The following is a 22,437-nucleotide window of genomic DNA, read 5'->3' as shown; positions in this document are numbered from 1 at the left end:
TCCGGAGGTCTACGTCACCGGCTTTCTAAGCGTCACTGACATGGATCATTACCACCAACCCTGGACTGTCTTGTCTCATTACGCACACCTGGTTCACATATTCCCCTGATTAGTATGTGTATATATGTGCCCTCTGTTCCCCATTGTCCTTGTCGATTAATGTCCCATGTCCGTTGGTCTCGTGAGTACCGTGTATTGTGCTCTTGTTGTTTACGGGACACTTAAGTGTTTTAGTACTATATCTCTTGACACAATGATGAAAATAATCATGGCCTCTAAACCTTCAAGCTGCATACTGGATCCTATTCCTACTAAACTGCTGAAGGAGCTGCTTCCTGTGCTTGGCCCTCCTATGTTGAACATAATAAACAGCTCTCTATCCACCGGATGTGTACCAAACTCACTAAAAGTGGCAGTGATAAAGCCTCTCTTGAAAAAGCCAAACCTTGACCCGGAAAATATAAAAAACTATCGGCCTATATCGAATCTTCCATTCCTCTCAAAAATTTTAGAAAAAGCTGTTGCGCAGCAACTCACTGCCTTTCTGAAGACAAACAATGTATACGAAATGCTTCAGTCTGGTTTTAGACCCCATCATAGCACTGAGACTGCACTTGTGAAGGTGGTAAATGACCTTTTAATGGCGTCAGACCGAGGCTCTGCATCTGTCCTCGTGCTACCAGACCTTAGTGCTGCCTTTGACACCATCGATCACCACATTCTTTTGGAGAGACTGGAAACCCAAATTGGTCTACACGGACAAGTTCTGGCCTGGTTTAGATCTTACCTGTCGGAAAGATATCAGTTTGTCTCTGTGAATGGTCTGTCCTCCGACAAATCAACTGTACATTTCGGTGTTCCTCAAGGTTCCGTTTTAGGACCACTATTGTTTTCACTATATATTTTACCTCTTGGGGATGTTATTCGAAAACATAATGTTAACTTTCACTGCTATGCGGATGACACACAGCTGTACATTTCAATGAAACATGGTGAAGCCCCAAAATTGCCCTCGCTAGAAGCCTGTGTTTCAGACATAAGGAAGTGGATGGCTGAAAACTTTCTACTTTTAAACTCGGACAAAACAGAGATGCTTGTTCTAGGTCCCAAGAAACAAAGAGATCTTCTGTTAAATCTGACAATTCATCTTGATGGTTGTAAAGTCGTCTCAAATAAAACTGTGAAGGACCTCGGCGTTACTCTTGACCCTGATCTCTCTTTTGACGAACATATCAAGACTGTTTCAAGGACAGCTTTTTTCCATCTACGTAACATTGCAAAAATCAGAAATTTTCTGTCCAAAAATGATGCAGAAAAATTAATCCATGCATTTGTTACTTCTAGGTTAGACTACTGCAATGCTCTACTTTCCGGCTACCCGGATAAAGCACTAAATAAACTTCAGTTAGTGCTAAATACGGCTGCTAGAATCCTGACTAGAACCAAGAAATTTGATCATATTACTCCAGTGCTAGCTTCCCTACACTGGCTTCCTGTTAAGGCAAGGGCTGATTTCAAGGTTTTACTGTTAACCTATAAAGCGTTACATGGGCTTGCTCCTACCTATCTTTCCGAGTTGGTCCTGCCGTACATACCAATACGTACGCTACGGTCACAAGACGCAGGCCTCCTAATTGTCCCTAGAATTTCTAAGCAAACAGCGGGAGGCAGGGCTTTCTCCTATAGATCTCCATTTTTATGGAACAGTCTGCCTACCCATGTGAGAGACGCAGACTCGGTCTCAACCTTTAAGTCTTTACTGAAGACTTATCTCTTCAGTAGGTCATATGATTGAGTGTAGTCTGGCCCAGGAGTGTGAAGGTGAACGGAAAGGCTCTGGAGCAACGAACAGCCCTTGCTGTCTCTGCCAGGCCGGTTCCCCTCTCTCCACTGGGGTTCTCTGCCTCTAACCCTGTTACAGGGGCTGAGTCACTGGCTTGCTGGTGCTCTTTCATGCCGTCCCTAGGAGGGGTGCGTCACTTGAGTGGGTTGAGTTACTGACGTGATCTTCCTGTCTGGGTTGGCGCCCCCCCTTGGTTTGTGCTGTGGTGGAGACCTCTGTGGGCTATACTCGGCCTTGTCTCAGGATTGTAAGTTGGTGGTTGAGGATATCCCTCTGGTGGTGCGGGGGCTGTGCTTTGGCAGAGTGGGTGGGGTTATATCCTTCCTGTTTGGCCCTGTCCGGGGGTTTCTTCGGATGGGGCCACAGTGTCTCCGGACCGCTCCTGTCTCAGCCTCCAGTATTTATGCTGCAGTAGTTTATGTGTCGGGGGGCTGGGGTTAGTTGGTTATACCTGGAGTACTTCTCCTGTCTTATCCAGTGTCCTGTGTGAATTTAAGTATGCTCTCTCTAATTCTCTCGTTCTCTCTTTCTCTCTGAGAACCTGAGCCCTAGGACCATACGTCAGGACTACCGGGCATGCTGACACCTTGCTGTCCCCAGTCCGCCTGGCCTTGCTGCTATTCCAGTTTCAACTGTTCTGCCTGCGGTTACGAAACCCCTACCTGTCCCAGACCTGCTGTTTTCAACTCTTAATGATCGGCTATGAAAAGCCAACTGAGAGACCTGAGCCCTAGGACCATACGTCGGGACTACCGGCCGTGGTGACTCCTTGCTGTCCCCAGTCCGCCTGGCCTTGCTGCTATTCCAGTTTCAACTGTTCTGCCTGCGGTTATGGAACCCCTACCTGTCCCAGACCTGCTGTTTTCAACTCTTAATGATCGGCTATGAAAAGCCAACTGAGATTTATTCCTGATTATTATTTGACCATGCTTGTCACTTATGAACATTTTTGAACATCTTGGCATGGTTCTGTTATAATCTCCACCCGGCACAGCCAGAAGAGGACTGGCCACCCCTCATAGCCTGGTTCCTCTCTAGGTTTCTTCCTAGGTTTTGGCCTTTCTAGGGAGTTTTTCCTAGCCACCGTGCTTCTACACCTGCATTACTAGCTGTTTGGGGTTTTAGGCTGGGTTTCTGTACAGCACTTCGAGATATTAGCTGATGTACGAAGGGCTATATAAAATAAAATTGATTGATTGATTGATCCAGTGTATTGTGTAGAGGTTGTGCCTCACTCTTTGTTTGGGTTACATCCCTTTTGTATGTAAACGTGTTTGTGTTGGGTGGAGTAATAAAACCCCTAACACGTATTCCTGCGCCTGTCTTCAAATCATTATACAATGTGACAGAATAATCTACCCATAAAAATGGAGACAGCGGGAAAGGCCGAGCTGGCGACCATCGTAGAGACAGTCAAGCATCACGAGGACTGTCTCTCCAGACTCGACAGCACCATGGACAGCGTTCTGGCAACCATCCTGCAGTTGGAGGGGAAAGTGCAGTCCCTCCAGTCTCCAGCACTGGTTCCGGCACCAGCCCCCACAAAACACTACCTGCCTCCATTCCATCTGAGCCGGTCCGCAGAATACCCCTGTCCCTCCCAGAGCATGTTGACGGCGCGCCAGCGAGATGCAAGTGATTCCTTCTGCAATGCGACCTGTAACTTTCTCGCTACGCCGAGGCTTTCTCCGGGAGAGACAGGGTTGCCAAAGTCATCTCGGCACTGACCGGACGGGCCCTGGACTGGGGTGTCGCGGTTTGGGAAACGGGCGGACCCGAGGTTGAGTCCTACGAGCGCTTCACCCTCCTCTTCCACTCTGTGTTTTATCATCCTGTGGAGGGCCGAGAGGGGGGTGAGCATCTACTCCAACTACGCCAGGGATCTAGGACCGCCTCTGAGTTCGCCCTGGAGTTCCGGACCATCGCGGCCTCCACCCCTGTTTCACCTGTCTTTGTGATTGTCTCCAGCCCCCTCCAGGTGTCGCCCATCTTCCCCATTATCCCCAGTGTATTTATACCTGTGTTCTCTGTTTGTCTGTTGCCAGTTCGTTTTGTGTTGTCAAGCCTACCAGCGTTTATCCCCTTTCTTTCCTGTTTTCTAGTTTTCCCGGTTTTGACCATTCTGCCTGCCCTGACCCTGAGCCTGCCATTCTGTACCTTGTCACACCACCCTGGATTATTGATCTCTGCCTGCCCTGAGCCTGCCGTTCTGTACCTTGTCACACCACCCTGGATTATTGACCTCTGCCTGCCCTGACCCTGAGACTGCCTGCCGTTCTGTACCTTTTGGACTCCGATCTGGATTACTGACCTCTGCCTGCCCTTGACCTGTCGTTTGCCTGCCCCTGATTTTGTAATAAACTTTTCTTACTTCGACACTGTCTGCATCTGTGTCTTCTCCTGAAACGTGATATATAATCGTGATGAGAAAGTTAATACTAGAATTATGGATAATTCTACTGTATGGTAATGTAAATGTACATTCTGTCTGTGTGTGTTAACTTGAGGGCTTTAACTTTGAGTGATCGAACCAACGTGAATCATTAAGCAATGTCATTCTAAATTTGGGTTGGATAATTAATTGGGGTTTAATTATGATTTGGAAACTGAATGATTTTTTCTAAACTGACTAATTGATTTGAGTAAGTTTTTAGTATGTTAATAACTATGAGTGAAGAAATTAATGTGTTAGGGATTGATTGTTGTTATGCTAATTGTGACATGTGTAAAGAAGTTGTGGGCTAAAGATGTTGACACTATTCTCACCATGCCCCTGCTGAATGGAGAGGGGGAACCCTCTGATCCTGAGAGTGAATCTGATCCTATTTGACCTCTATCCATTACCAAATTCAGGATCTATAGCAGGTTTGTGCTAATGGCACATAGAATACATAGGCATTGCCCTTATACATTTTGGGATCATGATGCTTGTCCTGGGTCATGTTCATTAGGCACCAACGGAAGAAATGTTACTTAAACCGTGAGTCACTACCTGGACTTGTCCAACAAGATATGCTAATTTTAGTTTCTACAGATGGTGCTACAGGGATGGAAATGGCTATTTCCACCATGCTGACCAATGGGAGTGTGCTCAGTATCAACATGATGATTGTGTTTCGTACTGATGAAATATGTACTCCGACTTAGATTGTTGAGAATTTCTTAACATTATTTTCTGTTAAGGTTAAAAACTCAATGATCCAACGGATGGTCATTTACAAGGGTAATACACAGCTCTGGAAAAGATTAAGAGACCACTGCAAAAATATAAGTTTCTCTGGTTTTACTATTTATAGGTATGTGTTTGGGTGAAATTAACATTTGTGTTTTATTCTATAAACTACTAACAACATTTCTCCCAAATTCCAAATACAAATATTGTCATTTAGAGCATTTATTTGCAGAAAATGACAACTGGTCCAAATAACAAAGAAATTGTCAGACCTCGAATAATGCAAAGAAAATAAGTTCATGTTCATTTGTAAACAACACAATACTAATGATTTAACTTAGGAAGAGTTCAGAAATCAATATTTGGTGGAATAACCCTGATTTTCATGCGTCTTGGCATGCTCTCCACCAGTCTTTCACATTGATGTTGGGTGACTTTATGCCACTCCTGGCGCAAAAATTCAAGCAGCTCGGCTTTGTTTGATGGCTTGTGAACATCCATCTTCCTCTTGATCACATTCCAGAAGTTTTCAATGGGGTTCAGGTCTGGAGATTGGGCTAGCCATGACAGGGTCTTGTTCTGGTGGTCCTCCATCCACACCTTGATTGACCTGGCTGTGTGGCATGGCGCATTGTCCTGCTGGAAAAACCAATCCTCAGAGTTGGGGAACAATGTCAGAGTAAAAGGAAGCAAGTTTTCTTCCAGGACCTCCTTGTAAGTGGCTGGATTCATGCGTCCTTCACAAAGACAAATCTGCCCGATTCCAGCCTTGCTGAAGCACCCCCAGATCATCACCGATCCTCCACCAAATTGCACAGTGGGTGCGAGACACTGTGGCTTGTAGGCCTCTCCAGGTCTCCGTCTAACCATTAGATAACCAGATGTTGGGCAAAACTGAAAATTGGACTCATCAGAGAAGATGACCTTACTCCAGTCCTCTACGGTCCAATCCTTATGGTCTTTTGCAAACCTCAGCCTGGTTCTTCTTTGCTTCTCATTGATGAAGGGCTTTTTTCTAGTGTGGTATCGAAATAACGATGCTAATTATGCTGTGATGACAAGAAATCCGCTGACACTGTACTTGATTATAATGGTTTATTACATCAAAGATTTCAGCGTCAATTTACAGACTCCTGCAGACATCTGGAGAACAACTGACCCAATCTCTAATATGTTATTTCCTCCCGTCCTTTGTTCCAACCATGGTATTTATAATATGTAACATAAAATGGGTGGTTTTTCTACAGACCAATCCCTGGCCTCCACATAATAGACTCTCCTCTGTTTTAGGGGGCCCCTATAGTAATGCTTTCCAGATGCTTCCGCAAGCAGAGCCAACTTCCTCTAACACACCATTTGCAAACATCAGCAAAGTCATAAACTGTTTAGATATTACATATTTCCCCCCTTCGAGACTAATTAAGTCTCGAAAACAAAAAGAATAGGATTATGACAAATAACAATTTTTCTTATTGAGTAACTTTAGCAATAAACCAAAATGTATGGAGAGTAAACACATTTTTCTATGGAGTGTAAATAAATTTATATGAAATATGAACAAATCTCTATGGAGTGTGAGAGCGAAAAACCTGTCTGGCAGCTTTCTTTCCAAATATCCATCAATCAATCAAGACAGTAAAATTCTCTCACGGACCCTCTGCCCCAGGCGACCACCTAAGTACTCCAGATCAATTTATAAATCTTTATCAATGCATTTTAAACTATGATGCAATTGAATACACATGAAAGCCTCAGAAAACAAAATACAATCAAAAATGTCCATATTCAGGCTGGTCGACCCATCGGACCCTCCTGTGGATTCTCTCTGTCCCTGCCTAGACCCAATAACCCTAATCATCCACGAAATAAACAAAAACATCTGAGGTCCCCACATGTACCCAACAACAGAAAACATCATTCTTCAAAAATTAACACAGAAAGAATATGACACAAATTATGTATTACACATACAAATATGTCTATATATCATTGCAGACACTGGAATGTAGTCCACTACACTGCATCTCCTCAGCAGTGTCGACTTTCAATGCAACGTCGATGATGGAATCTGAACATTTCCACACCTTCCTTGTTCCACTTCCTCCAGTCCATTCATATTGTCCATGTTTGAGTATTTGAATCCCCTCTACACATTCCCCCATATGCTTCTGGAAGAAAAGAAAACACCAACCAGTATCTTTTGCAAAACAACACATGCAAATTAAAACATCAATATCAACAATAATATAAAAATGATATATAAAATGATATATAAAATTAATTACATTCCATTTCCCCCCTTTGATTCATAAGAAAATACTAAATATCACAATAATATGTAAAGACGTGAAAAATTATCGGATATTCAAAATGGATATCTATCCATCAATACTCCATCCAGTCCCACTTGTTTATCTCCATCTAGATCAGTAACAGTTAACAACGGCATCTGAGTGTTGTCTCCAGGCATCACAACTCCAACCCATCTCAATATCATAGCCTTCGCAAAAGTCAATAACAAAGTACAAAAGAAAAACATCACACACAGCGCTACAAGAGCGGCCACTAAAATCTGAACTATCACTGCTCCCACTGGGCCTAACTGATCTTGCAACCAAGCCTTCGCTGACCATCCAGCTCCTTCAGATCTACCAAACGCATCCCTTACATTCTTCAATGCATCTATAACTCTAGTGATAATATCGGAACTATCGGGGATCAAAGTATAACAATCATCCCCCGTCAAGTTCATAGCCAAACATAAGCCACCTTGTTTGGCTAAAATATAGTCAAGAGCCATGTCATGTTTCAACAGCGTCAGTCTGTGACTTCTTTGAGTATTTGACAGAAAGTTAAACCCTCTTATCGTTTCATTTGCAAAACCCTGCAAAGTATAGGTAATATTATCAATGTGATCTGCCAGAAATGTTACACCATACCATGGAAAAAGTCCAAGTCCCCACTTCTCTCCTAGACTTATCCTCCAATGGTAGGATTCCAGACTATGAAATTGCGCCATTTCCCTTTTCACCCTATTTCAAGACCTAGAATCAGATTTATCTGTGTCCGGTGCTTCCCCTCTTTGAATGGTAAAAACCTCATATGGAAGATTCAACGTCGACATGTAACAACATCCTGTCCATCCATAGGGTAAGAATATATATGCTTTATCGCCACAAACCCACCAAATATCTCGAAAATTCCCAATAGTCACATTGCCAGGCAAAAGCTGATCTTTCACCATCAAAGTCCTGCTCTTCAAAACTAACTGGAACATAAAAAGTTACTTTATATTTCTCATTACTAACCTTACGTTCATGCTTACCCAAAGTCATCATATAATCATCACAATCTGATATTCCCATAAACATACCCGGTCCATCATATGTTTTATTTGAACAAAAACAGCTTTTAGCCCTCACGGGTTTCACCTCCAATGCTTCAGGAATCGCTGTTAACTGATTTTCCTTCCAATCTAACAAATTCACATAGGGTAATTAATTTAACCAAGAACACTTAAACCTAGGCCTAAACAAATGCTTCGACAATGACATCATTATATCTGTTAATGATTGTTGCTGATACAACAGCCATGATAAACCCATACACAAAAAAAATGTATGCACGCATGACTGTAAGTCGCTTTGGATAAAAGCGTCTGCTAAATGGCATATTATATTATTATTATAAAGCATAAGATTGACACGTAGTTGAGAGAGGTTGAGCCACCGTCTCTAAGATTGAACCCCATGTGCCTGGTGCTGGAATTCTCAAAAGACATGGACCCTCAAGATTCCTCACTGATCTTACAGAATGAGTTAACTGCTGGAACCATAGATTCCTACCTGCCCATCCATCTTTAATTTGCAAAACAGAAGAATCAAATCCATATGCCTTCCATTTAATTTCTCTCTTCCCTAACGAGCGGTATTGATCAGATATATCTTCTGGTGTTCCATCAAAATTAAAGAACTCATCCTTTACCTCCAGGATAGTATTCTGCACTATTTCAGATGAATCTACATCATTCTCTACTACCATCTGCTCTCCTATTTCAACACTATCCTTACTACCATTCACAGCACTCTCCATCCGTATCATAAACTTCTGAGTCACTCTTACTACATCCTTTAGTTTCAGAAAAGTTGTTGTTGGTGTCCGTGTCACATTTCCGAAATTTGTTATCGCCGTCGTAACATTAATCTCTTTCAAAGTTACTGTTAAAATAGTGGCTTTAGTTGATGTATTAACACTCTTAATTATTTCCAGTGGCAAAGTGACAGATGTCCTCTGTGTATTATTTACTGTTGGTGTGGCTACTGTAATATACTGCTCCTGAACTCCTTTGGTGACTGTGGAAACTTCAACAGACTTTAAATCTTCCATCATAAGCGTCACCTTACGAGTTACATAGCCTTTTAACCAATAATTCTTAACCGGAACAAATTTTAACGCTGGCTCTAAATAAGTACACATATATTCTCCCTGATCTTCCCATGTAACATTACGCAAAATAAGTGAGCAATCACTCATAACCCTCTTCCACTTCATATCGTTGTACAAAATATACTTCCTTTGACTAGATGAAACAGCTTCTACTTCTGGTCCTGATAACAACACTTCTTCTCCATAATTATCTCTCCACGTGGGAGGAATGTCACCACCCCCACTCTGTCTCTCACATCTACAAGGAAGATAAGCTGTACCACCCATCCTAACCCTAATGACAGTCTTTTCTTCTAAAATTAGTGTTGGAGCGATTTTCTGAGGCGCCATTGTAATCAAATGTGATACATTTATAGCTTTAATATCTGTCAATGTTGAAAGAGTTGAATTGCTTCTCACTGTTGTTGTAGTAGGCTTAAGTGTTGATGTCATTGTTGTTGATTAATCTATTTTCCATACAGCTTGGAGCTCTTTACTTGTATTTCCATCTATCACCACTAGTCTCACTACATTAACTCTCAGTCCCAACTCTAATCCCTCACTTTCAAACTGTGGATTATAAAAAATACATTTATAATCACCTTGATCCTCCTGCTGGGAATTGTACACATAGAGACTGCAATCACCCTCTATCTTCAGTCTTCTCGTATCATTCAGCAACGCATACTTTCTCAATGCAACTGCTCCTAACAGATCTAAACTCCTGCCATATCTATCTTCCCACTGAACGCTAAATTTCCCTTCACCACTGTTCTCTCTCGTGCACTGACATGGAAGCTGAGCTGACTTTCCTAGAGTTACTTCAACCCTAGTTTTCGTAACGTTTTGGTCTGACTTTCCTCCTAACTGGTCTGGGCCTACTTTGTCTAACCGAATCACCAGCTTCTCCTGTAACAGAGTTGCCCTTGGTGATCTCCGCTGTTTCACATTCCACTGAAATATTCCCTGTTGTTTCTGGGACGTATTGAAAATCAATGTCCCCAAATCTCCTTTCCTTTCCATCCATTGCAGAGTCATCTCTGGCATCATCAGAAGTGTAAACATTATCATCAACGTTGTCCACAACATGGACAATCTCTCCTTCTGGGTTTTCACTCTGGATATTGTCATGCATCCCTCCTTCTGCCTGTTCTCCCCTATCTTCATCCTGCTCTCTTGAGCCTTCAACATCCTGTCTCTCTGCGCGTGGCACCTCTTCTCCAGGCGCTTTAACACAATGTGACAAATGGTACCACGTTGGAGACCCTTTAACCTGGACAGCTGTTCCAGTACTACGAACAATTTCAAATGGTCCTTCACGACGTTCGTTATACCACTTCCTTCTAAATACCTTCATGAACACCTTGTCCCCAGGTTGCACTGTACTCCTTTTTTTGCTCATCAAGCTTCTCCTGCACCTCTTCTTTTCTTTGCCTGTCAAAAACATATGTGGACAACTTTGGCCATATATGTAACGTACGCTCTCATTTCATCTTCCAAAAGAGCCAAGCTTGGACCCTTTCCGCTTGTTCGCAAACAAGGCGTAGGCATCCTTCTTCCTGTAACCAGTTCATGGGGTGTCATACGTAGATCATGCAACTCACTTGAGCGACACACCATTAATGCTAAAGGAAGCGCCGCTATCCAGTTTAGACCCGTATGCTGACATATTTTGACAATGCGATTTTTCAAGACACCATTCATTTTTTCACAAATCCCTTGACTTTGTGGGTGATAAACTGCTCCAAGACGTTGCTTAATTCCCAATTTTTGCAACATCAATTTCACTGATTTATCCACAAATTCTTTCCCATTATCTGAGGATATTCGATCAGGTAGTCCCCTCCTGCTTATGACTTCTTTACACAAGAACTTGGCAACCGATTGAGCATCTTTTCGCTTGGTTGGACAGGCCTCCGGCCATCGTGAAAATGTATCTACAACCACCAACATGTATCTTTTCCCATCAACTGGTTTTATCATATCAACAAAGTCGATAACCAACTCACGCATAGGACCTCTCGGTGTAGGAATGTAACCAGGAAGAACAGTCACACCCCTGCGAACATTATTTTTCAGACAGATTGTGCACTTGCCTATGACATAGTCAACCTGTTCAAGCAAATATGGTGCCCAAAAACCATACTCCTTTGTGATCTTTCTACTAACCTCCCTCCTTGCAACATGAGCTAACCCATGTGCTTCCTGAATCATCAGACCTAATAGGTCTAGAGGCGCTACTATCAACCCCTCATGGTTTCTCCAAAGACCAGTAGCATCTTTGACGGCACCTCTGTCTAGCCATAACTGTTTGTCGATCGTAGAAGCAGCTTCCTGCATCAAAATCTCATCCTTAAGCGTAATTTTTTCTTCCAAGTCCACTCCATGAGTGACTAGAAAAACTTTTCCCAATTTGTCCGCTCATGTGACGGCTTTTGCAGCTTCATCAGCAGCTTTGTTCCCTTGTGTGACTTTTGACACATCTGTTTTATGAGCTGCACACTTAGCTATCGCTATCTCTTTAGGCTTCATCATAGCATGCAACAATTTCATTTAATTGCGCATGATGTTGTATCGGAGAACCATCCGTTTTCTTAAACCCCCGACCTTTCCACACTGCTCCAAACAAATGACATACACTATGTGCGTATGCTGAATCAGTGTATATCGTCACTCGCTTTCCTTCTGCTAATAAACATGCTTCTATTAGCCCCACAAGTTCAGCAAGTTGTGCAGACGCAGGCTGTGGTATTACTTCAGCCTTTTCAACAACAAATCCAGTTCCTTGGGCTTTAACTACTGCATAGCCAGCACACAATTTATCTCCCACACGATAACAAGATCCATCAGTCCAATACTCCAGGTCTGCCTCACGTAATGGAAAGGCTTGCAAATCTGATCTAAGCCTCGAGTATTTCTCTGCTTCTTGGACACAATCATGTGGCTCACCATCCTCTGAAGTTGGCAAATTCTCGGCTGGATTCACCGTATCACACCTCACTAGGGTGACATCTATGATAGTCTCTGAGCCTAGGCATAGTCAATGTATATTTCCCATAGTTCAGAAGATTTCTGAGACTATAATGGGTAAGAATTGTTACTGGGTAACCCATCGTAACAGATTATGCTTTGTCATACATTGAATATACTCCCACCATTGCTCTGTAGCACAGTGGTAGCCCTAGTTCTACTTCTGAATAGGCAGTAGAGTAGTAGGAAATAGGCTGAGGATTCGTCCCTGTGCCTGTCGGCTGACAAAGAACTGCACATGCATATCTACCTCCAGTAGAAGTAGACACATATCGCAAAAAATTCTTAGAGTAGTCTGGTAGTGTGAGTGCAGGTGCCTCCTGCAACCTCTGTTTGATCGTTTCAAATGCCACATGGCCTTCCTGTGTCCAGGAAAGATTGCTATGGAGTTGACCATTTCCAGTATCCTTAATCATAGCTCTCAAAGGTCCCGTCAAACTAGTATAGCTCTCAACCCAAGCTGAAGAATAACCAGCAATACCAAGAAATGTCATCATCTCTCTGACAGTTCTAGGCTTCGGAGCCTTACGAATAGCTTCCAATTGACTGTCCGTAATGCTTCTATGTCCATGCGTTATTTTCTGACCCAAATAAACAACTTTCTCCTGGCAATATTGCAACTTTTTCTTTGAAACCTTATGCCCCTTTTCTGCCAATACCTGTAGCAATTTAATTGAGTCTCTATGACATGTTTCCTTATTCTGTGAGCAGATAATTATATCATCTACGTACTGAATGACAGTGCTTTGCAATATCTGATCCATCCCTACCAAATCATCCTTCAGTACTTTATTGAAAATGTGGGGGCTATGCTTGTACCCCTGTGGCAAACGACTGTACTCATAGAACTGTCCCTTATATGTGAACCCAAATAAACCCTGACTTTCTACACTAAGTGGAACACTAAAAAATGCACCACATAAGTCTAACACCGTAAAATGTGTCGATTCAGGAGGAATTTGGGCTAACAAGGTTTGCGGGTCTGGCACTTCTGCTGGAAAGTCAGTCACTACCTCATTCACCGCTCTCAAATCATGAACCACACGATAAGTTTCATCTGGTTTTTTTACAGACAACAAAGGTGTGTTACTCTGAGGATTTTTTTTTTTTTACACCGAGAGGTCCTATGCAAGTGCACAATCTGTCTGAAAAATAATGTTCGCAGGGGTGTGACTGTTCTTCCTGGTTACATTCCTACACCGAGAGGTCCTATGCGTGAGTTGGTTATCGACTTTGTTGATATGATAAAACCTGTTGATGGGAAAAGATACATGTTGGTGGTTGTAGATACATTATTATTATTATTATTATTATTATTATTATTATTATTATTATTATTATTATTATTATTTGTCCTTAAAACACCTGCTTTCGAAAGTCCTTCAATTTGTGGTTCGATCCCTTGGATTGCTTCATCTTTCAATGGATACTGATTCTTACAAGGAGGTCTGGCTCCTGGTCGAAGTTCAACTTTCACCGGTTGGGCTGATTTCACAAGTCCAATATCGGTACTATGTTGAGACCACAAACATTCTGGAACTTGTTGCAACATCTCCTCTTTCATAGGGTCTGAATCCATCTTCACACTGCAAATAGATTCATGTGTCATCCGTACAGCTTGTGGCTCTCCTTGTCCTTGAGCCGAAATCATGATTTTGAGAAATCGCTGATCTTCACTCCTCCAAATCGCCAAATTCTCTTTCATCGGTACGAAAACAGCTTTCTCTGCTTCTGTCATCATTTCTCCTATTTGCTTCTGCTCATAGCCTTCAGAAACCAACAAGGTCACATGTGGCACACTCTTCTCAATCTCAAATTCTTTATCCAGATAATCGTCTGTGTTTATCTTCATAGCTGCTCCTTGTGGTCCTAAAATTATGCAACATGAGCTGAGTTGAACTTTCTTTGGTTGATGACTAAACCATTCCTCTGAGTTCGATTGGGCAGCATTCTTGAAATACTTGCGCGTACAATGAAATGGATATTCCAGAAGCCTCGCATCTGGCATATTTGCCACAATAAATTTATCCCATATCTTAGCCTGCTTCAAAAAATCTTCACTGAGATTTCCAATCCAGAATACTGAAGAAGAATCCATCTCTGTCATCATCAACAATTGGTAAACCTTTTCCATTGGCACTTCTACCAGACAGCCGTCTGGTGTACATTTTATTGTACAGTTCAACTTACACAATGCATCTCTTCCCAACAATGCAATATGTGTATGTTCTGATACCAGTATGGGTATTGTAATTTTCAGATTTTCATAGCAGAGCTCAATTGGTTCCGTAAGAGGAATCAGCTGTTTCACTCCCTCAAATCTGATTGTCCTAATTAGTTGATTGGACATAGGGAGATGTGTAGCATCTTCAGGCCGAACACAGGTAAAAGCAGCTCCGCTATCCGCCATCACTTCCAATGGTCGGTTGTTTACTTTCACCTCAATTGTTGGATCTTTTTCCGGTCCTGATGCTACCAGCTGACACCCCCCTTTCGGATCTTCTGGGCACCCCTAGAATCCTTGCTCCGGGCCCCTATAAGGGTTCACTGGTCCTCCAGATGATCTTGACTGGCCCCTGTATCTTCCTCTGAAATTCCCTCTAGTGTTTCCTCCTGGCCCATTACACTCACGGGCAAAGTGACCAACCTGTCCACAATTATAACACACTTCTGAAGATTGCTGGAAGTATGGCTTAAATCTTCCTCCTCTTCCTCTTCCTAAGCCTTCTCGTCCTCTTCCTCTCCAATTCTGTGTCTGTCCAGAAACTGGCTGTGGATATGAAACAACTGGTACCGCAATTGGTGGCTGGTACAATTGCGGTTGGAACTGGTCCGGTTGAAGCTGTGGCAGTGATTGTTGATTTGGTGCACACTGATTCTGCATAACCAAAGCTTGTTTCTTCTCCTTCTTATTCTCCACCAGTTGTATTTAATTGAGTTTTCTGAGAGTTTCTTGGTCCTGTTCTTTCTGGTTGTGTTCCTTTTTCCGGTACAGATCCACTTGATGGGCTATATGATCTGTATAGACACCTTTTGTCATGCTTCCAAGTCCAACCACCTCTGCCAGTTTGCTCCTTACTGGTGAGGGCAGTCCCATCTGCAGTTTAGCTCTCAAAATTGACTGCTCAATTTGACTCACATCTGGATCATTTCCGGTAATATTTCTCCACACTTGATGAACTCTTGACACATAGGCTCTCAGATTTTCTTGTTGTCCTAGTGAGTCAATCAGAATGTTGTCAGGATGCACATTTGTTGGAAACATATCTTTCAGTGCACTCCACAGCCGATTTCTACTTGCAGCCAACAATTCAGGATCGTTCACCGCAGTCCCCACATATCAATGAAGTCCAGCTCTCTGAAAAATGTCTCCCATATCTGGAATCCCAAGGAGATTAGCCAAAAGTCTCTTAATGTCTCCTATGGCAGACTGTGTTCCCACCGTAATTTCTTCAAATTTTGAAATCCAAGGATATGCTCCATCTTGAAGAGTAGGCAGCTTCTCAAGTATATCTGACATATCGGTATTCTGCAAAGGCTTATACTCCAGGTTCTGTCCTCGAATTATCACTGGCATCATCTTCTTACTTGTGCTCCCTTGTCTTGGCCTCAATGTATACCTCTTCTCCTATTCTTGGGATCCTTTTTTCAGCAGTTTTTTCTTCTGTATCTTCAGCTTCTTGAGTTGTTCTTCCAGTTCTCTTACTTCTTCTAAATTATTCACCTTATCCAGGCATGATACGCATCGGTCTATATCTTTTTCTATTTCTTCTGTGCTAGTCATTGTAGGATCAAATCCTCTTGAATATGAAGCACCTTTAATCTCCAAATCTTTATCGCTGTCTTCATCTTCACTTTCATCAGAACTCGAATCTCTTGTATTCTTCTTCTTCCAACTTCCATCACCCCTTCTTTCCGCTCTGGCCAACCTCCGTCTGATCACAGGGTCATATCCACCCATGATCTCTTCTGAATCACTCTGATCATCATCATCATCATCTTCAAGTTCCATCCTCCTGAACCTCACTCCACCCTTAGTTTCCAGACATCTCGTTTCTTCTTACTTTTGGAGTTTGGATTCATCTTTATGGTCGTTTCTGCTTGTCCTCTCTCTATTATTCGTTCATCTTCATCTCTGATGCAATAATCACCCTCCTGAATGATCACTGGAAGCTGAGGATAGACGTCCTTAAACTCTACTTCTTTCTCGTAAGGTGGGGGTCTTTTTGCTGAATCCGTATGTGAGAAAGGTGTATTGACTTCTGCCATTAGTTTTTCTGTCACCTTCACCTCTTTTGCCATTTTCTCTATACCTCTGTTATTTATTATTTTATCTTTGGTATCTTTTATCAGTTTTTGTCCTTCATTTTCAAACTTAAGGACACCCAGCTCTCTTTGTCTCTTTTCTTTACATTGTTCCCTCTTTTTCCCCTTCTTTTGGTCTGCCTTATAAATCGACACAAGCACTTGATGCACTTATGTTGATGACGTCAGGGTTAAGAGTCCCTTCCACTGGCCATGGTTGTTCAATGTCAGGCCAACGTTTATTCAATTTTCCAGATAACCTTGCAATACCATTAACTAGAGGATTACTATTTTCTACTACATCAACAGGAGTAATTACTTTCATAGTTTTGATGTCCTTTTTCCCCATTGTAACAACTCTTTTATATTCCTTTATTGTGAATTATTTTATTATTATTATTATTTTAAACCAATTAATTTGTAAACCAAAAAATACTTTAGACTATGTAGCTTATGTTTTTATTTTTTATTAATTAATTAATTAATTAATTAATTAATCAATATATTTATTTATTTTTATTAATTTATTAATTTATGTTTTTATTTTTATTTTATTTTACCAAATTATTGATTAGTGGCAATCTTACCACATCCGATCAGGAAAAGTAAAGGAAAGTAGTCAACTTCAGAGCAATCCAAAAAAGAAAGACCTGTAATCCAGCAACACTACAGCACTCACAAACCAATTGCTTAATAATCACCCAATTACCTTAATTTTACAGAATAATGTCAGTGCTGGATTTCCAACACAACTCTAACCAAACCAACTCATGCACAAAAAACTCCAATGTGCAATTCTTAATTACATCAATTGATCAGTCTGTTGCCAAGTCCCTGTCAAATTGTCACAACATGAAATATGCTAGGCACACACAATATCCTGTATGGGAAGGTAAGTTTTGTGAACAGAACAGTACTGGCCTTGATTGGACTGGATCCGGGGCAGCACACACTGTCGCGTGACGCACTGGTCAGCACCTCCTCTCTCTCTCTGCCTCCTCCTTCTCGTCTCTCACATGACAGAAGAACAAAGGAACAGACAATAATTTAGTATTTTATGCACTCACTGGGTTATTTCAACCATACAATACCCTTTTAGACATACCGATGTTCACATTCGCGCTAAGAAATAAGCAAACAGCTTAACTCCGGAATATTATAAATAGCGCAATAACATTTTATTTTTTTATTTTAATTTTAATTTTTAATCCGTCAACATATCTCTCATTTATAAATTCAATAGATCTCAATCAAATAGTTTCATCGTTAAGCAACAGCCGATTTAACAAACACAATACTTTATTTGTGTGTAAGTCTCCCCCTCCTTCTCTGTCTGCATGTCACAGCAGTTCAGTGCAGGCAGGGGAGTGGCATATTTGCTCTACGTAACTCTAAACTCATAAAATCCCACGCATGCGCAGTTCATTCACCAATGCGATTTCAGAGTGAGAAGAGCTCCCAAGCAGCTCTCTCCAAGCTAAACAACAGAAAGCAGACAGACCAGCTGTCCCTCCATTATTTCCAACACAGACAAACAGTAACACTTAACAAAACTCCCAAACCAACACAGAACATAGAACACAAATCCTACTTCGAAGTTTCTTATCTTTACTTATCCTAATCTGCAGATTTATAGTTATTTTCTTATCCATTACAAAACATCTCTATACAATCTTAAAATCCTCCCTGTAGGCTCATAGTCTTTTAACAGTTATTAAACATTCTCTTTTTATAGAGACTCATACAAGGTTTTAACCTTAACGTCCTCCCAGGGGCTCATATATAGTTAACAATTATTAAACGTTCTCTTTTATTAGAGACTCATAAGATTTTAACCTTAACTTCCTCCCAGGGGGCTCATAGTTTTTTAACAATTATTAACGTTCTCGCTAATGGAGACTCATAAGATTTTAACCTTAACTAACATATTTCCTTACAAAAAACTAAAACCCCTGTTCTCAGCCAAAACATATATACGTATATATCTCTAACATAAATCTTATCATAACATGAGTTGACACACAGCTGAAGCACAACAGAGACATCTTTATTTTATAATTTTTTCTCACACACACACGAAAAGAATTCAATCAACAAGAATGCATTAATTCATACGATACTCTAAAGCATGCTACCGTTTCTCCTTATTTCTCATAGTTCCTTTCTACATTTCTGCTACCTCGAGTTGCAGATATTCAATGAGAGGTTACTTCGAACACATACCTCGTCAACCATATGTCGAGAGGTAACATGCAAATGAATGTATCTACCACAAACTCCAGTTCCCAGAACTGACCTTAAAAATCAACCTAGTGAGTTTTCAGGATTTTTTGGCCCATCCTAATGATTGCCTCGTTTGAGGGCTTTCGTAGATCAGCGACGTCCTAATTAGTATACATTTTTCCTTAGTTCCTGGCCTTATTCCTTCATTCTATTCCTTATCCCTTTAATTTTATTCAAGCCAAATATCCCTGTGCCCAGTTTGATCAATTCCTATAGACACTCCGCCCTGTTTGCGTTGTTTTCAAACAAATTTAGAACAGATTCTTATCCCACAGCAAATAACAGCAAAGTGCACACATAAGTCTTTTAAACGGTACATCTCCTCAGCGCACACACCCACACAAGCACACGAACCGACCAGCGCCCAAAATTGTGAGAAATCTCACCTTATGTGCCGGCTTCTTGAGCGGGAGTCACTTCGTAGCACATGAATGGAACGCTGGAGAGACGCAACACGTCCCAAAGGTACTCGTCGCCATTCTGTGGTATCGAAATAACAATGCTAATTATGCTGTGATGACAAGAAATCAGCTGACACTGTCCTTGATTATAATGGTTTATTACATCAAAGATTTCAGCGTCAATTTACAGACTCCTGCAGACATCTGGAGAACAACTGACCCAATCTCTAATATGTTATTTCCTCCTGTCCTTTGTTCCAACCATGGTATTTATAATATGTAACATAATATGGGTGGTTTTTCTACAGACCAATCCCTGGCCTCCACATAACAGACTCTCCTCTGTTTTAGGGGGCCCCTATAGTAATGCTTTCCAGATAATTCCGCAAGCAGAGCCAACTTCCTCTAACACACCATTTGCAAACGTCAGCAAAGTCATAAACTGTTTAGATACTACACTAGCTTTGCATGACTTCAGCCCTGCCCCTAGGAGCCTGTTTCGAACCGTCCTCGCCGTGCACTTCACCCCAGCTGCCGTTTGCCATTCTTTTTGTAGGTCACTTGATGTCATCCTACGGTTGTTGAGTGACATTCGAATGAGTTGCGGTCATCCCGGTCAGTAGAGAGTTGTTTTCGCCCTCTGCCGGTCTGTAGCTTTGTTTTCCCCAATATCTGCTGCTTGACCTTGTTCTTATTCTCCGCCTTTTTTGAAATTTTAAGGATGGAAGCAACCTGACGCTCACTGTATCCCTCTGCCAGTAAAGCCAGAATTGAACCCTTCTTTTCCTCACTCAAAACTTTCCTTTTCAACTCTTTTGGCATGGTCGATAGTTATTTTTTGATTAATATTACTTTTGAGGTACTACTAGCACTTTTTTTGCCATCCAGCTGGTCCTATTGCAAGAGGATAGTGATGACCACAGCAGTGGTTTTTATACTTTTCCTCGTTAAATAAGATTTGGTTCAGGTGATCACCTAATCAGTACCTAATTGAGTAGAATGAGGTGTGCCTCTGTTGGAATTCAACAGACACTGGAATGGAATGGCTGTCATACATGTAGAGATGCTGATTTAAGAACATTTTGCAGTGGTCTCTTAATTTTTTCCAAAGCTGTACTAGTCAGGAAGTTTTTTTAAATGCTTAAGTTAGAAGTTGTTTGATCCCTTATTTGTTTTTCTACATTTGTATTAATGTCTTTTTAAAAGTTGTAATTTTTTAAGTTGAGACGCAAGTCTCAAAATGGGGGAATATGGTAGAAAATTATAAGATTGTTTGAATAATGTTTATGCATCGAATAAGGTTTCTCAGTATTCCCTCGTCTGTGTGAATTGAGTTGGCCTTGGGGGTTTGGGCTAGCAGCTGATTGATGATGGTCTTGTCCTCAACCCAGAGCCTGCATCCATAGATTGAATTGGTGTTTGTGTTCTTTGAGGTACCAGGGAGGAGATGGCTCTGGTATGGATAGCTGTTAAGAAGAATCTTGTCTTAGGGGCTGTTATGACGAGTTTCTCTGGTATATCGTACTTCAGGATGTAAGAGAGTAGTTGACCACTTAGATGGAGAGTTGATTCATAGTTATTTAATGTTACAGTACTTGATTCATATGACAAGCGGTACGGGTGTAGCCTCTTGTCATCCGAATGAATTACATAGAAGAATCTCTCAGTTTATAAAATGCTTCCCGAGCTACTTCCAGATCCAACAGTTGCCAACCATTATTGAGTGTCTGTCACGATCATCATTAGATGAAACGGGCCAAGGCGCAGCGTGATAAGCGTACATGATTTATTAGATGTACAACACACGAACAAAAACAACAAACGATACGTGAAGTCCACAGGTTCACCAACACAAACCTACACGGAACAAGATACCACATCACACAAATGCCAAACGACTACCTAAGTATGGTTCCCAATCAGAGACAACAAGCAACAGCTGATTCACGTTGCCTCTGATTGAGAACCACCCCGGCCAACATAGAAACACAAAACATAGAAACTAACACCCTGGCTCAACATTAAAGAGTCCCCAGAGCCAGGGCGTGACAGTGTCACTCATCTCCTACAATAGGATCCCCCTACATGGTATTGTGTGGCACTCTTGCCAGGCCATTCCATCACATACTCCTTCTAAGATTAGCACCTGTGGCCCCCAATCTATCTTGGCACACCGACCTTCTGGCACTCACCCGTGACATCAATAACACATGCCGTGTCCTTGCCCTCTCTCCCACATACAGCTCATGAGTTTAAAGCATTAACAAATACTGTATCAAAAGACGTTATATCAGGGGCCAAACGCTGGTTTCCATACAATTAGAACAGTCTTCACAGCAAATGCTATCTGGCTGGGGGATACTCCTTTCTCACATACAAAACCTCACCTTTTGACCCATTCCAGCATATCTGTTTTCTGTCATGTACTCAGGAGGATGTTCTTGGTCTATAAAGGTTGTGAACCCTACTTTGCTCGTTGACCAGCTCCATTATTGCAATTCTTATTAAATAAAGGTTGATTTACAAAGTCTCTCATTTGGTTAGAATTTCCACAACACTTGTTAAGTATATGTTTACTCCTGAACTTATTTAGGCTTGCCATAACAAAGGGCTTGAATACTTATTGAATCAAGACATTTCAGCTTTTCATTTGTAATTCATTTCTAAACATTTCTAAAAACATAATTCCACTTTGACATTATGGGGTATTGTGTGTAGGCCAGTGACACAAATGCTCAATTTAATGCATTAAAATGTAGTCTGTAATACAAGAAAATGTGGAAAAAGTCAAAGGTTGTGAATACTTTCTGAAGGCACTGTATGTCGATAATATCAAATGACCTTCTAATGTGTGATCAGCAGAAAAATACATTAAGATTGTGTATGTTAGCATTAGCTTCCCCAGGAAAACTTTTTAAAATGAGTCCACACAGCAATATATTCAATGTGCCTAGTTAGTAGGTAGTTTATTCAAAATA

Source organism: Coregonus lavaretus (genome assembly GCF_964263955.1).
Source record: "Coregonus lavaretus genome assembly, chromosome: 13".
NCBI lineage: Eukaryota > Metazoa > Chordata > Actinopteri > Salmoniformes > Salmonidae > Coregonus > Coregonus lavaretus.
Note: the sequence above shows the minus strand (reverse complement) of the source record.